General features: G+C 41.5%; 1 protein-coding gene across 2 annotated transcripts in view; it reads right to left on the bottom strand.

Annotated features, from left to right (window-relative positions):
- Positions 1-14,354, bottom strand: part of ptprub (protein tyrosine phosphatase receptor type Ub) — a 215,367-nt gene that overhangs the window by 143,109 nt on the left and 57,904 nt on the right. The window lies entirely within an intron of this gene.

Raw genomic sequence — 14,354 nt, 5'->3', positions numbered from 1 at the left:
AGTCTTTATTTAACCTTTATTCCCATTGAGACTGAAAATCTCTTTTACAAGAGAGACCTGGCCAAAGTAGCAGCCAATCAAAACACATTTAAAATGCAACAAACACAACATATAATACAAAAATCCACAATAAAACAACAACTATTCAAACATAGTGGCCCCTCAAGAAAAACAAGCACATGTCTCTATCACCATATTCTTTATGATGCCTTTAAATTCATCCATGGATATAAATGAATCTAATTTTAGATCTTTTTGAAAATTTTTCCATGTCTAAGGTGCAGAGTAGGAGAATGCAGTTTTCCCCTGATGTGTTAAGACCCAGGATACATTAAAAAGCAACTACTTGGAGGGGTGAAGCTGGTAACTACCAGAGCTGACACACAGCAGGGTGCAAAGTTAGGCTGGAAATTTGTCCAGGATTGCTTTATAGATAGAAATATACCAGTGCTGTTGTCTGCTAGTGGTCAATGATGTCCAACCCACCAAATCCTAAAGAATGCAGTTATGAGTAAGTGACTTTGCATTTATGATTAAAATGTAGAGACACATTGTACACTGAATTAAGGCTGCATGCATATACAATGTCACTGTAATCAATCACAGACAGAAAAGTAGCTTGCACAAGTTTTTCTCAGCACTGAAGGTAAAACAAGACGTGTTTCTAAAATAAAGAGAAGAATAAAGAGAATAAATCTTCACTCCAAGCTTCCTAACTAGAGCAGCAAGCCTGTCATCTATTCATAAACCCAAGTACTTGCATGAGGACACTCTTTCGATGGATTTACCAGCAGACGTTAAGGTACTAAAATCATCAAGCAACTGTGAAGATCATAAACTTAGTTTTCTGAACATTTAAACTCTCTTAAGTCATGATACTATTATTATACTATCTTATTTCATTGTTACAATATTATTAACAATTGGCAATATGCTGAGTATTGTCATAACATACATTACTTGCAATATTTTACTATTTTCAAACTGCAAATTATGTCCCTAAAAGAAAACTTTTCTCGAATAAGAGAAAGATTTCAGTCAGTTCAGTCATTTTCACTGCAATAAAATGTATCTAGTGGACTGTAAAACCAATGCATTTTAATATTCTAGTAAGCTTCCAAAGGTTTGATTTGTTTTTGCAATATCAGTTATACATTTATTTAAAAAATCACTATCTCAACACAATATTGCTGTGCAAACTTTCACAATACTGTGCTGTATTGATTTTTTTCCCCGACTCCTAACATTTATCATGCATATTTACAACATATTTTCAGTTTTAAAGAGACTGAGACACATTCAGGATGGAAAACAATGGGGCTGCAACTAGCAGATCTTGTCATTATTGATTAATCAGTCAATTATTTCTATTTTCATTCAAACTGCTCGTTTTTTTAAACCAGCAGTCTTCAACCCAGTGATATTCACCATCAGGAAAACAGAAAATATTTGTATTTAAAAAGCTGTAACAAGAGAATGTTGGATTTTTAAACTCTAAAAACTGAATTCTTGCTGCAGTCAACATCTCTCAAATATGTGGTGCCTTAACTTGTTATTCCCTTTTCCTCTCATGGTAACTGATGAAGTCACACAGCCAAGATGTTTTCGCTCTGCTCTGAATGTAGACTTGAGCCACTGACAATTAAATGTGCCCTGCAGCCACACTGACCACCTCTCTGTCCTTTCAGACCGTAGCAATGACCTGTGATTACTATTGATGTGAACATGTCAACACAACTGAGCCAACCAACGCTGCTGCCACCAGGGATTTACACAGATCTGCCCGTGTTCAGCTGTGGTATGACAGGCCGATTATAGTGTTAAAGAATAATTTAACAACTCAAGAGAAGTCTCTGACAGCAACCTGTGACCCTGACAAACAAATACTCCCATCTTTGCAATCGTGGGGATGCATGTAAAGCATGAGTTTATTTCAGGTGACAAAGAGACTGTCTGTACCAAACGCTGAATCTACAGAATAAACAACATTATCAGCACACAGGAGCTATAAAATCTCTGTGGTTTTGACAGTGTCAGCAATTAACAGCACCTGTTGCCATCAGCTTGATTTGGTCAATACCAGCCTGACTGCGAGTCCACTATCCCCGCTCATACACACACGTGTGTTTGTCAAAATTGTATTAACTGAAATGTGTTCACATGTGCACGAATGCTCTCAGACCAACAACAAATCAAGCAATGAGCTGTAATTACTTCAGACTCGCACAAAGGAACACAAACCCTGGCCAAAGCAATAATTGCCCCTGCATCTGAGGAGAATTACCCCTCCCATAAAGCATCCACAAACAAGACTACATATCCCAAAGCCCATTCACAAATGCATACAAATAGTAATAACATTTGGGGAAAGCAGGCACCCTGGGGAATGTAGTGATTATCATAATACCTCACAACCTGCTATTCCACACGCCAAAAAGCTAATTTTTTCAAATTATATTTAATAGCTATGGCTTTAATGGCCCTTGGGTCCTGAATAATGTGCTTCAGTTCTGCATCTGTTGCCATATTTCACATTAGTCCATCGGTGTGAGAATTACAGTCTAACAGTGGGCAGCTTGAGCAGCCCAGTCATAAGACCAGAGCCTGTGTCAGTAATAATTGGAGCAGGACAGCACGAGACACGACATGCTAATGATAGGAATAACCATGAGTCGGTCCTGAAGGTGACCCCTGTGGTCTACGGCTTTATTGCCGCTCGTTCTGTTCTCTAATCTGCCATTAAACAAATGGTCTCAATATGACAGGGTGCAGACAAAAACGCCAGCTTCACTGTAGAGAGGATTCATAATTCCTTTTTTTATTACCGATGTATAAGATAGCACAGCTTCCAGTCGTTAATACATTAGTGTGATTGTTGAGCTGGTTTGATACGTTAAAGCCTGAATAAAATGGAGGACGCGAGGAAGACGATGACAGAGCTGGGTGCAATTGAGAGTTTCTGATCATGCCAAAACTACATCTGGGTTCTTGCACCGATACCACAGTGTGCTGGTGCATATTTTTAATCTAATAAAATATGCCATAGATTTTATAGCATCGAATATATAAAATACAGATTAAAATTAGTTCCCCTGTTTCCTGATTTCGAAAATATCTGGTTCAAGAATTAGTAACGACCAAGAATTTAGTGCCGGCTGTTTTCTTGGAGTCATCCCTTTGTTCCCACGGTCCTCACTGTAAGAGATCGGTGAGTGCTATCTTGACAGTTCAAATTACAAAAGAAAGGAAAGGAGATAACCGTTTTAAATGCAGTTTGAATGCTAAAAAAAAACCATTTAGCCTCTGTAGAAGTACCTTTGTCTGAAGTCAGCAATCATAAATACTTATATTGATCCACAGGGAGGACATTGGGACACATAACAGTTCCTCTTATATTGTGTATAAGCAAGAGAAATTATAAGAAAACAGAAAAAAAAACAAGAAGTAAGTAAAGAATATGTGCAAAACTGTTGTAGGCGTAAGTTTCAAGGATTATAACATCATGTGCTGTGAGCTGTGGGTTGCTGATTTCAACATAACTGACCCAGAAAACATATTGAATATTTGTCCTAGGTTAAACATGTGTGCTCCTGTCCCCTGTGCTCTTTTGGTTGATACAGCTCTCCTTTTGGAAAGTTTTTCTACCAGCTATATATAGCTTATTTTAATTCCACTGTGATGCATCAAGCCAGGAATACATGCATTTCAGCTGCAGGGGATAACTGCGCTGACCTGCACCTTTGTGCCCTGCTTGGTACCAGGGTGCACAGAGACCAAACAGTGATCATGAGCTTTTCCAAACCAAGCTGTGCATTGCACTGAACTTATTGATTCAATGAGGCTGTGATGAAGACTACAGAGGAAGCTCCCATCACTTCTGAAGCTTGTAAGTGAACCTGTGTGGTTTGGAGTTTCCTTTCCCTCCTACATTTCTGCTTATTTTCTCTATCACTGTCCTACAGCTGTGTTAAGTTACTGCTAATGTAAACCGATCGGTTACTGCTTTTGGTTCGGACATCAGCCTGCTAGGTGGTCACGCTCATGGATGTAGTGCAGTCCTACCTCCATGATTAGTTACAAGCTAAACTGTGATGGTAATTTAGTAAGCAGGGGTAAAATTAATGGTTTACAAATGCTGTGATCGCGGCTCCAAATGGGAAATATCAGAAGCAAAGTTCGGATTAAGTGAATAATATCTTGAGCAGCCCTGTTGAAACTGAAGTGGAACACAATCAACCGAACCCAAGTGCTGGTGGCCACTCAAGCAGCGTCAATAAAGTTTCCACAGCACCTGATGAGGGGCCCTCGCTGTGTACAAGAGTTGTGTGGAGGAGTTTGAGTGCCAGTTAGCGCTACCCCTTTGTGCAGCATAGCTGTGGCTGCTAATAATCAACAACGAATTAACTTCTGATTAGGAATAAACTTGCTTCCTGAGAGAAATGTCCATAGCTGAACAAGGTAGGTTGATGCTGGTGGTGATACATGGTGGTATGTGGTGTAAAACGTTTGAGACTGACTGGTGCAAAGGGTTACAGTCAGTCCAAGGAGTTGAATTTTCTCCAGATGGTGCATTCACTGCAGCACAAACACACTCAGGGTGCCCTTGCCTACAGCCAACCTATTACATCACTCTTGCGCCTCCAGTGATTGCGATACGATAACACCGGGGCATATCTGCCATCATGTAAGCTCGGTCCATTGGGTGATAGTAGCAACCAACCAGCAGGAGAGGGAGTGTGGGTTTCTCCCTCTGGGTTTGATTTATTGCCCCGTGCTGGGCTGTTACTGCACAGATCTGCTGCTGAGGCCAGGGGTTAATTGTCCCGCACTGGGGTCTATTTCTAATAGAACAGCCAGAGATATGGGACCTGACACATCCAAACGTTGGCACTATATTATTCCCCGCTGCTTCGGTAAATGAAGCCTGCAGACTCCACCCTACAAGAGTCTCATCATCCAGAAGAAGGAAGCCGGGATGCGAGGCCAGCGCTGCCTGCCCGGGAATGTCATCTCCTCACAACACACCGGGAGGGATCCAGCTCATCTATCATGACAAAACACACTCCCTCCTCAGCTCCTTGTGGAGGACCGATGGGTGTGTGGGGTGTCAGTGGCCATTTTTTACCTGAATAATTACAGCATAATTTAGTGCAATGACCAGTGCAAAGTCAGACACTGCCAAGATTTTATGGCGGAGGTTAAGACACGTTGCACAGTTTGATCTGTTGTTCACGCTGCTGTAAGCCGATATTAATGATCTTCCACTTAAAATATAGAGCTTTGTACATTTGGTAACAATCTATATTTTTATCGTAAATATATACACATAACGTCACTATTTTGTGCCTGGAGAAACAAACTCTGGGGAACAAATTTATATAAATCAAAGGGCTCATATCATATTTTTGAGACTAATAGTCAGGATGTGTCTGGTCTCCTCGCCAGGCTTGTGAGCATTCTGAATGTATAAAGTAGGCTTACCGAGAGAACATGTTGTAACTCTTCTCAGGAGCAAAATGGAAGAACAAATAAATCAAATTTTTACAAACAAGCAGGGAAGCACTTGTTTCAGCGACGCAATACCAGCAGAAAAACATTGTTGAAACAGCTCAGCAGTGCCAAAATCAGCCTGCTGTGGTGCCCTGTGTGTTGTACAGCCCTGGACTGTTAGAGGAATACCTGAGCAGTGAGTGATGCTGATTGTTTACTAAACAGTGAGTCGCCAGGACCCACAGGTGGTCATCTGAGAAGAAAACCGAGAGTGTCCTAGGGCTGCTTTTGATCAAAACTGAGATCATGATTATCTATCACATTTATTCATCAGTATTTTCATTGCACTGTCTCAGTTAAATAAACAGAGCACTGCTTCAATGTTGTGCAGTATTCCTGCTAATATAAAAATCTTTACCGTCATTTCAACACTTTTCCCACTGATTGTCTGCGTAAGCAGCCATGCAATGCATTCTGGCAACGCTGCGCTGCATTTAAAGAGATGGGGTGTCTGCTCTCAATTTGCATAAATATGAATCTAGGCTACTTTATGCAAATCAGGTGACTGTAATGTGACTCTGGAAACTCCCTGAAATCTTTAAACTAACCGTTGTCCTTAGAAAATGATATGACCAGTACAAAAAGTGGTGATACATACTGCTGTGGTATTTCTCAATGAGTATCACTATTTTTTGTATTTTTTGTAGTATTGGAGGCACCTCTATTTTAAAGAATAAAAAAACATTCCCAAAAATTGTAAAAAAATAAATAAAATAAAATAAATAAATAAAATAAAATATATGAATTATAAAAATATCTTCTACTATTTCACCTTGACTTTTCATGTCATTTTTTTATCTGATGTTTCAGTCATGTGATATTCGAGGTGACACTGCTGGCCTTTTCATAAATGTATTGTATTCTTGTGATGTAATTCTAAGATTATTTTTTGCCTTTAATGGATAGGAGAGTGTACTGTGAAATGGGGAGAGAGAGAGGGGGGAATGACACGCGGCAAAGGGCCGCAGGCTGGAATCAAACCCGGGCTGCTGCAGCAAGGATGAAGCCTCTGTACATTGGGCGCCTGCTCTAGCCACTAAGCCACCCCGCCCCGCTGTGATGTAATTGTGTACTGGTTTTGCAGTGTGTTGTGTGTGTTACAAATGATCTGTTGGGCAACCATCATTGGTTGTCTGTATAGAGGTGTGTCACCTTATCTTGTTCATGTCTGATAAAGGGCTGGTGCCCAAAACATCACATGTGGTGATACAATTAAAATTCCCAAAAAGGGGCAGTTTCTGGTTTGCAGACCTGGTTTTGTATTTCTGCATTTGTCCTTCTGTCCAGCACCCAGTATTCATCATATATAGATGTGCATGGTGTTTTTTTTTTTCAGTCTAAAGTTTCCAAACATGCCACTGAAGAAGGGTCTGGAGATGATGGGGTGATGGGGGTGGGCGGGTTAAGAGACTCAGTTGAAAGAAATTTGTCACTTTTTGGTTTTGCCACTCTGTTTGAACACTAATCTCAGTGTTTACTGTGAACCAACACAGATCTCTCCATAAATAAATTAATACACAACCTCCCCGACTTTATAGCAAAGCAAAATAAACTACAGATTTACACTGTGGAAGTGATGAGGCACACTGTCAGAAGATGGATGCAGTTGTTCCTCTTTGATTTCATAAGAACATAAAAAAGGTGGAAACTTGTTTACCAGAGAGTGCAATCTGCCAGGATACGTAAAAAAGAATGTTCCCTAGGTTTATATGTGCAGTTAATCAAGGCTGTGCGTCTCCCTCTCTGCACATATCACATGTAGCCCTTCATGTTAGATTTGGTATCTCTCTGTTTACTTGTATAATCCCTTGCCTTGCTATCTAATTAGAGTGTCAGCTATGCACAGCGAATATTGTCAGAGTCTCTGCTTATCCCTTTTATTTGCATATGTTTTAGGGATAAGGACGCTGGCCTAAGCTTATTTAAGGTGCTACTACTCCAAACAACTTTCCACTTGAATAAATTGAACACAACAAAATAGGGAGAGGATGAAATCAAAGAAGTGGCTAAGCCCCGGCCCATAGTATCAACAACAGTTGTTGATATTTTAAATTGGAGCCACAGTCAAGAACACCTAAATCAAGAGTGGGCTGTCGTCGAAGTGCAATCTCAAAATGTACACTTTTTTCTTTTCTAATATTTCAAAGAAAAGGAATGATCTGTCATTAAATACAGAAAGCAATCCTTTGATCTGAAACACTGCAGTTAATCTTTTCACTGGCTTCTGAAAGATTTAGTACAGTGAGTGAGCAGAATAAAACAGCAGAGTCTATCACCACAGGGCAGTACTTGTACGGATTGTAAATTAGTAGTACTTGTTCGAGTACCAAATCGTCATATCAACCATTCTCAGTGGTAGTAAAAAGCTGTGTGTGAGAATACTGCTGTAAATTAGATCAAGTGATAAAAAACTAATTATGAAATTCTATGCCCCTGGGCAACAGTTTACTGGGGACATGAAACAATATATTTAGTCTTTGGCATGGTACAGGCCCAGTCCAGGTCTGTGCCCCAGGGTCCCACCTGTGGATCAGACCTGGAATATGATATAAAAATGCAAACGTATAAATTATATGCAACATAAGGTGGGCAGCATAGATAAAATACTCGATCACAGTCTGTGAAATTTTATATCACAATGATGATATATCATTTTCTAAGTCAGCACGGTGGGGCAGTGACTAGTGCTTGTCACCTTACTGCAAGAGGGTTACTCGTTTGAACCCATGGAGGACAGTTTGCATGTTCTCTCCATCTCAGCCTGGATTTTCTCTGGGTACTCCGGCTTCCTCCCACAGTCCAAAGACATGCAGGTTGGGTTAATTGGTGACTCTAACTTGGGCGGAGGTGTGAATGGTTGTCTGTCTCTATGTGTCAGCCCTGTGATAGTCTGGCGACCTGTCCAGGGTGTACCCCACCTCTCGCCCAATGCCAGCTGGGATAGGCTCCAGCCCCCTGCATGACCCCTAACAGGATGAGCAGTTACGGAAAATGAATGAATGAAAAAAAATCAATTGAGATTTATGGATAAAATAAAACAGATGGGAATGTCTGTTTTTGTTAATCTAACAAGTGAAACACCTCACAAATACAGATGATTCATCAGAGCTGGAAAAGCTGCAAAAACTATATAAAAATCCAATACTGCCATAAATCAGTGTTGCTCATTGATTTGCAACGGTGGACCTAATACAACCAGAGATATAACAGCATCTCGCATGGTGAACAGATTTGTACAGTACGTTTCACACTCTGGATCATCGTATCATCTGATCATAGATGCAGTATTAAGTAAGTGGAAAAGTAAATGCAGTAAACTTAAAAGAATGAACACAGAATCTGGCCTGTGTCCATTTTATGAAGTCTACAAATTTACCGAAATAACTCGTCAATTGTCAACTATACAGAGTCCTTCATGGTGCCTTCAAATACAGTAGCATGACCAGTGAAGTACTGAAAAGAGTCTCAATGGAGGAATCAATAATTAAACTGGTGTTACAGCACATAAAGGTGTCAGCCTATATAAAAGATCTTTCTGTTTTCAACCTTGACTTCACTGTGGAAATTCATATACTGTAGCTCAAAGTCACTGGTGTGAGTGTCTTTCCATAGTGAGCAACTGTAGAAGATATACAGCGTCTGAAATATTCAGAGTGAGAAGGATAAGTTCCAGGCATTAATTAATTTTGATGGACTCAGGAAGGCCCAAGATGTTTGCGTCAAATCCCGCCCTGCTGTGCTGGGATTGGCTGGTATTCAGGCTATGAGTTCCTGGGATTGGATGCTAGCTCCGCTCCTGTTCTTTTCTGTTGGACGTTGACAACTGCTGCGTTCATGTGCTCTTCAGACAGACCCATTGCTCAAGTTAGGTAGCTGTTCTTCCAACTTTTGGTGACAGCTATTGCTGCACCAGGATACATTTTACTGAAATCATATTGATTTTTGAGTGCATTCCCTAAAACAAATAAAATGTTGCTTTACTTGACTTGTAATCAGCTAATATGCCAAAAAATAACTTTTCTAACTCATCTAGGTCACTCTACATGGACAGCAACTAAAGTTAACAACCCAGTACCATATTGCAAATTATAGTAAAGCAAAAAAATAATACAATATGTAAATTAATAACAAGTTTCTTTAAGTGTGCACCCCGTGTCCTTTGCAGTGGCCTGGGTTGCACATCACAGCATGATGAACGTAATATTCTGTTAGTTTTTAAATGGACTGACAGAGACAGCAGTGTCTGATGGGTGGTGAGCCGAGCAGCAGCAACATGCAGGAGCTCAAATTTCAGTTAAGATGGGAGGGGCAGAGCAGCACACGCTCTGCTTGTTTACAAATACGTGTGTCTTTTGGGGTGATGAGAGGGGATATGGCAGAGTTAGTCTCTCAAGAAAATTAAACTGCACCAACATGGCAACATTTTGGATTTGACGCAATGAAAAACCTGACTGCAACCTGCAATTTGCAGTTTGGGGCAACATGGACGGAGTCAAACATTTAACTCCTCCCACAGTGAGCACATCTGACTTACTCTGCAGCCTCGAAAACATATTACACCACTATAATTGTAATATAATCCAAATTTGTGATAAATGATTGGCTGCATAGCCTATAAAGAAATAGGATGCAATTGCAAATTGACCTCTTGGTTCTCTGGCAGAAGAGCGGAGCACAGCCTGGGTCAGCTGGAGGCTGCTTATTGGCTGTAGGATAAAGCCAGACGGCTGAAGGTCAACCCAGGGCTCACCGAGCATGCTGGAGGTTTTACCAGGCTGGAGAGGTAATCATAGCAGGTGAGAGGAGAGCCAGGGCCTGGAGAGCATGTTGGAGGCTCCACACCAAGGGGTGTGTGGACTCCTGCACTCCCTCTGGTTCTCCAGCATGCTCTGCGGGCCCTGGCTCTCCTCTCAGCTTCAGGAAGCCCCTCTGACCCAGGCTGTGCTCTGCTCCTCCACCATAGAACCAGAGGGAAGACAGGAGGGCGGCAGGGTTCGTGCCAACAGCCGTCTGTCAGCTCTCCTCCAGTGTCCACATTCCTCTGGGTGTGGAGCTGAGGATTTTGTCTATTTTTGGTGGGGATTTTCTAAGACAGGACTTGGTGAGAAAAGTAGCTGGATCCATGACAATGTAGAAATCCATCAAACTCAATGCTCCTATTGCTATTTTTCAAACTACCGTAGTAATATTCTGCAGAGATGGACCACACTGCACCCCGTGGTCCCTCCTCATCACTGATGCCTATAGGACAACTTAGCTGGGAGGAAAGCAGACAGCAGCTTTGGAGATGGATCTTCAGTTAACGGCTGCAGCAACTCAAATTCAGCCTACACAAACCCTAACTCCTCCGCCAGGTCTGCAAGCTTCTGTTGCTGCCATTACACAGGTCAGACCCAGCGCTGCCACTGGCCACCAGCCTGTTGTGACCCCCAGCGTTGGGTTAGTGTGTTCACAATGGCTGAGTTGCTTCAGCAAGTGCTGGCTAGTCTCCCTACGGCAAAAGTAGTCTCATAGGCCGGGAGTGAGGCCGAGAGGAACCGCTGAGTAGCAGCTAGTTAACAAGCAGGGTGGTGCTTAACATTTGACTCCACCCACATTGAGCACAGCCCCGAAATGCACACTGCAGTGAGGGGCTTCTTGCAATCAATGCGGTGCTCTGTTTTGAGCTGAATTTGAGTTGGACAGCCTGTCTCTATTTATAGCTAAATTGTTGCTCGCATCGAAAATGCTGCAATGGACGAAGAACAATTGGGTCATGAAGTTGACATTATTTAACCACAAAAAGACAATACAATGTGACAGTTGGCTTGAGGGACTTGCCAGGGAGCTGGACGTTTCTGCTAAGGTAAATGACTAATTGCTCTAATTACAAGCTCGACTAGTCGCAGCTGGCTATGCTGTATGTCTTTTCCAGTCAATATCACAATATAAAACATGTGTTTTCTTTGTTAAAAAGTAACATTAAAAACATAGGAAGATACCAAGCAGGCTTTTCACCCATTTTTTAAGTGGTTATATATCCGGAGCGCACAGCTGAAAGGCCTGCTTTGTTTGTTTGTCATGACGTGACAGAGGTGCATATTTGATGTGTTCAGTGTGGACACAAAGCTCCGACATCACGCGATGTAACCTGATAATAGTTGGAGGCTCATTTGCTGTTAGGACACGGTGTCATTATGTTCCACTCTGGAGCAGCTGCTGAGTAAAGCCTGCAAAATTCAGTATGCCAGTCTGCTCTGGCTTTTAATATTTAATTGTTTTCAAAAGTTTAAACCAGCCCAATCCTGGCTCCGCTATTACTGATGCTGATAAAATAACAATAATAATAATAATAATAATAATAATAATAATAATATGAATGTATTTGAAAGGTCCAGTGTGTAGGATTTAGGGGCATCTATAATATCCGTAACTGTACTTTCATTGATTTATAATTCCCTGAAAATAATAATCATTGTGTAGGCCTATTCATTACCTTTGAATGAGCCGTTTACATTTACATACAGAGCGGTTCCTCTCCCACACAGTCTACCATGTTGTTCTACAGTAGCCTGCATCAGACAAGCCAAACACGTATCTACAGACAGAATGCAACTTAATTTAACCCCTTGTTCATATGACATGTGCTTCTTAGCATATTATGTATTCATAATCATAATATGATGTGTTTCCATACAGAGAAACAAAAGGTTAGAGAACTGTATAAGACAATATAAAAGGCAAAATCATTTAAAATTAAAGACGCAGATCTTTTCCATTTCTTATTAAAAACCAACTAGAAAATTAAGGCAATAAGTCTCAAGCGAGGAAGCACAGAGGATCTCTACTATCAGGGCACATACTAGGCCACATCATCATAGAGGAGATAATCCAAGGTAGGAAATGAAGTGCAACTTTAAAATGTACTGGAGACATGATTTATCAAAAAATGCACAATTTCATTTATTTAAAAAAGGGAAATAATGTATGAAATGTGCATAACGCTTGGGTCGGGTCCTCCAAGACTTCTGCCAGCAGCCTCCGTTGTAACAAAACTGTGTGACACTTGCTGCCCTTCAAGTTATCCAATCACAAGGACACATCGAGGTAAAGAGTACTAGCCAATCACACAGCACAGTAGTAGTGGGGAAAAAATGTGTTGCATTAAGTTATGTGAATGGACACACCGAAAATGCTAACCCCCATTTGACAGCATCATCCGGATGTGCCGATCACTGCAGGAAGAATCAACCTGTATTTCTAATTTCAAAGCATAAGAGATGCTTCTCAGTTTTAAAGCCTGTTGTGACCTGTTGCCTTCTGGGAAAGTGTTTGTTTGGTGTTTGAACATTGAAATACAGAAGTGTTTGAAATGTTCCTAATTTTTTATAATTAAAATAGTTTACCAGTGGGCAAAATGTTACCTTAATCCCCAGCAAGAGGATTTTGTCTGTCTTTGAAGGTTTCACTGCTGTTTGTTCCAAATAAACTTTAGAAATGTACCCTCATGCATGTTTTTTTTCTGCTGTACTGAACTTGCACCGAACCATGACTCCTAAACCGAGTTATGATCCGAACCGTGACTTCTGTGTACCATTAGTCTGTGGAAGAAAAACTCATTGCTGTATTTCTGGGGTCCCTTTTTTCCATGTCCCTGGCCTCCATGGTTACAGATACAAACAAAAACAAAGTGTTGCTTGGCTACTCAAAGTGAATACACGTATTTCTGAAAATGTCAAACTATTCTTTCAACACATTCAAAAAAGTGGAAATTAAAATCCAAGTTAGAAATGGAAACACACAGGAGTTTCAGAGGAAAAAAAACAAACAAAGTTGGAGTGATGACACACAGCTGTGTACTCATTGGCTCTGGAAATAAAAACCGCCAGTCCGTATTGTCTGAGATGATGTGTGAGAGATGGAAACCAACCAGCCAATTTTGAGACACAGACCAAAACACTTAAAATCCAGTGTCTACAAAAATAGTAAGAGCTGATGTGTGTGCTCCGAGAAACCATTCGCAACCCTTGCTTTAATGTCAACTCCTGCCTCTGCCCTTAATTATCTGGCAGTCAGGATGGGTAATGAACACCAGAACCTGTGAAGTCACCTGGGAAATGCAACGTGATGATGAGGCTCGGATGCTTGTCGGATCATCGTCAGCAAATGGGAACCAAACCATGGTGGGAAGACAGCCCGTACCTGAGAGCTCCTCCACACAGAAAGCCTCATCTGAGTCTGGGGTGACTGAGTGTCTGGCTGGTGGGGATCCAGGTGGGAACGGGTGAGTAATACTGGAGGCAGTTAGGGGTAGGAGAGTGGCTGATTTGCATTGCAGTGAGTGTGGCCCGATGCATCAGCAGGAGACAGGTATATTTATTCTCTACAGAGGCTCTCCTCCCCAGCACTCCCCTGGCTGCCTCTGAAAGCCATCCATCCCCACACCTGAATACGCAATGAAATCATCTTTCTGCCTCCCCGGGCATTAATAACTCAACCCAGGTGGCTGGATGGGCCCGGTCACACAGAGAGGGCCAGGAAACAGATTGAGAAAAGAAAGGGTTGGAGGAGGTGAACAGGTACAGTAGAGGTGCTGAGCTGCAGGGCAGACTACACTGTAAGAAAATACGAGACTGTACGAAAATGGCTGAACCTTATGGTTCCATTTAAAAAAACAGGATGGCCCAGCTTTGTTACTATATCTTAGACTCTCCCCTTCACTTAGAAAAAAGTGCATCACCCTGATTTTTAACAGCCACTCCCAAATCTGATCCATGTTGTGCAATACTGCACCAGCCCTGCCACCTGCACATATGACCAACTAG

The sequence above is a fragment of the Epinephelus fuscoguttatus genome, linkage group LG8, assembly GCF_011397635.1.
Source record: "Epinephelus fuscoguttatus linkage group LG8, E.fuscoguttatus.final_Chr_v1".
Classification (NCBI taxonomy): Eukaryota; Metazoa; Chordata; class Actinopteri; order Perciformes; family Serranidae; genus Epinephelus; species Epinephelus fuscoguttatus.
This window is presented reverse-complemented; position numbering and strand designations above follow the sequence as displayed.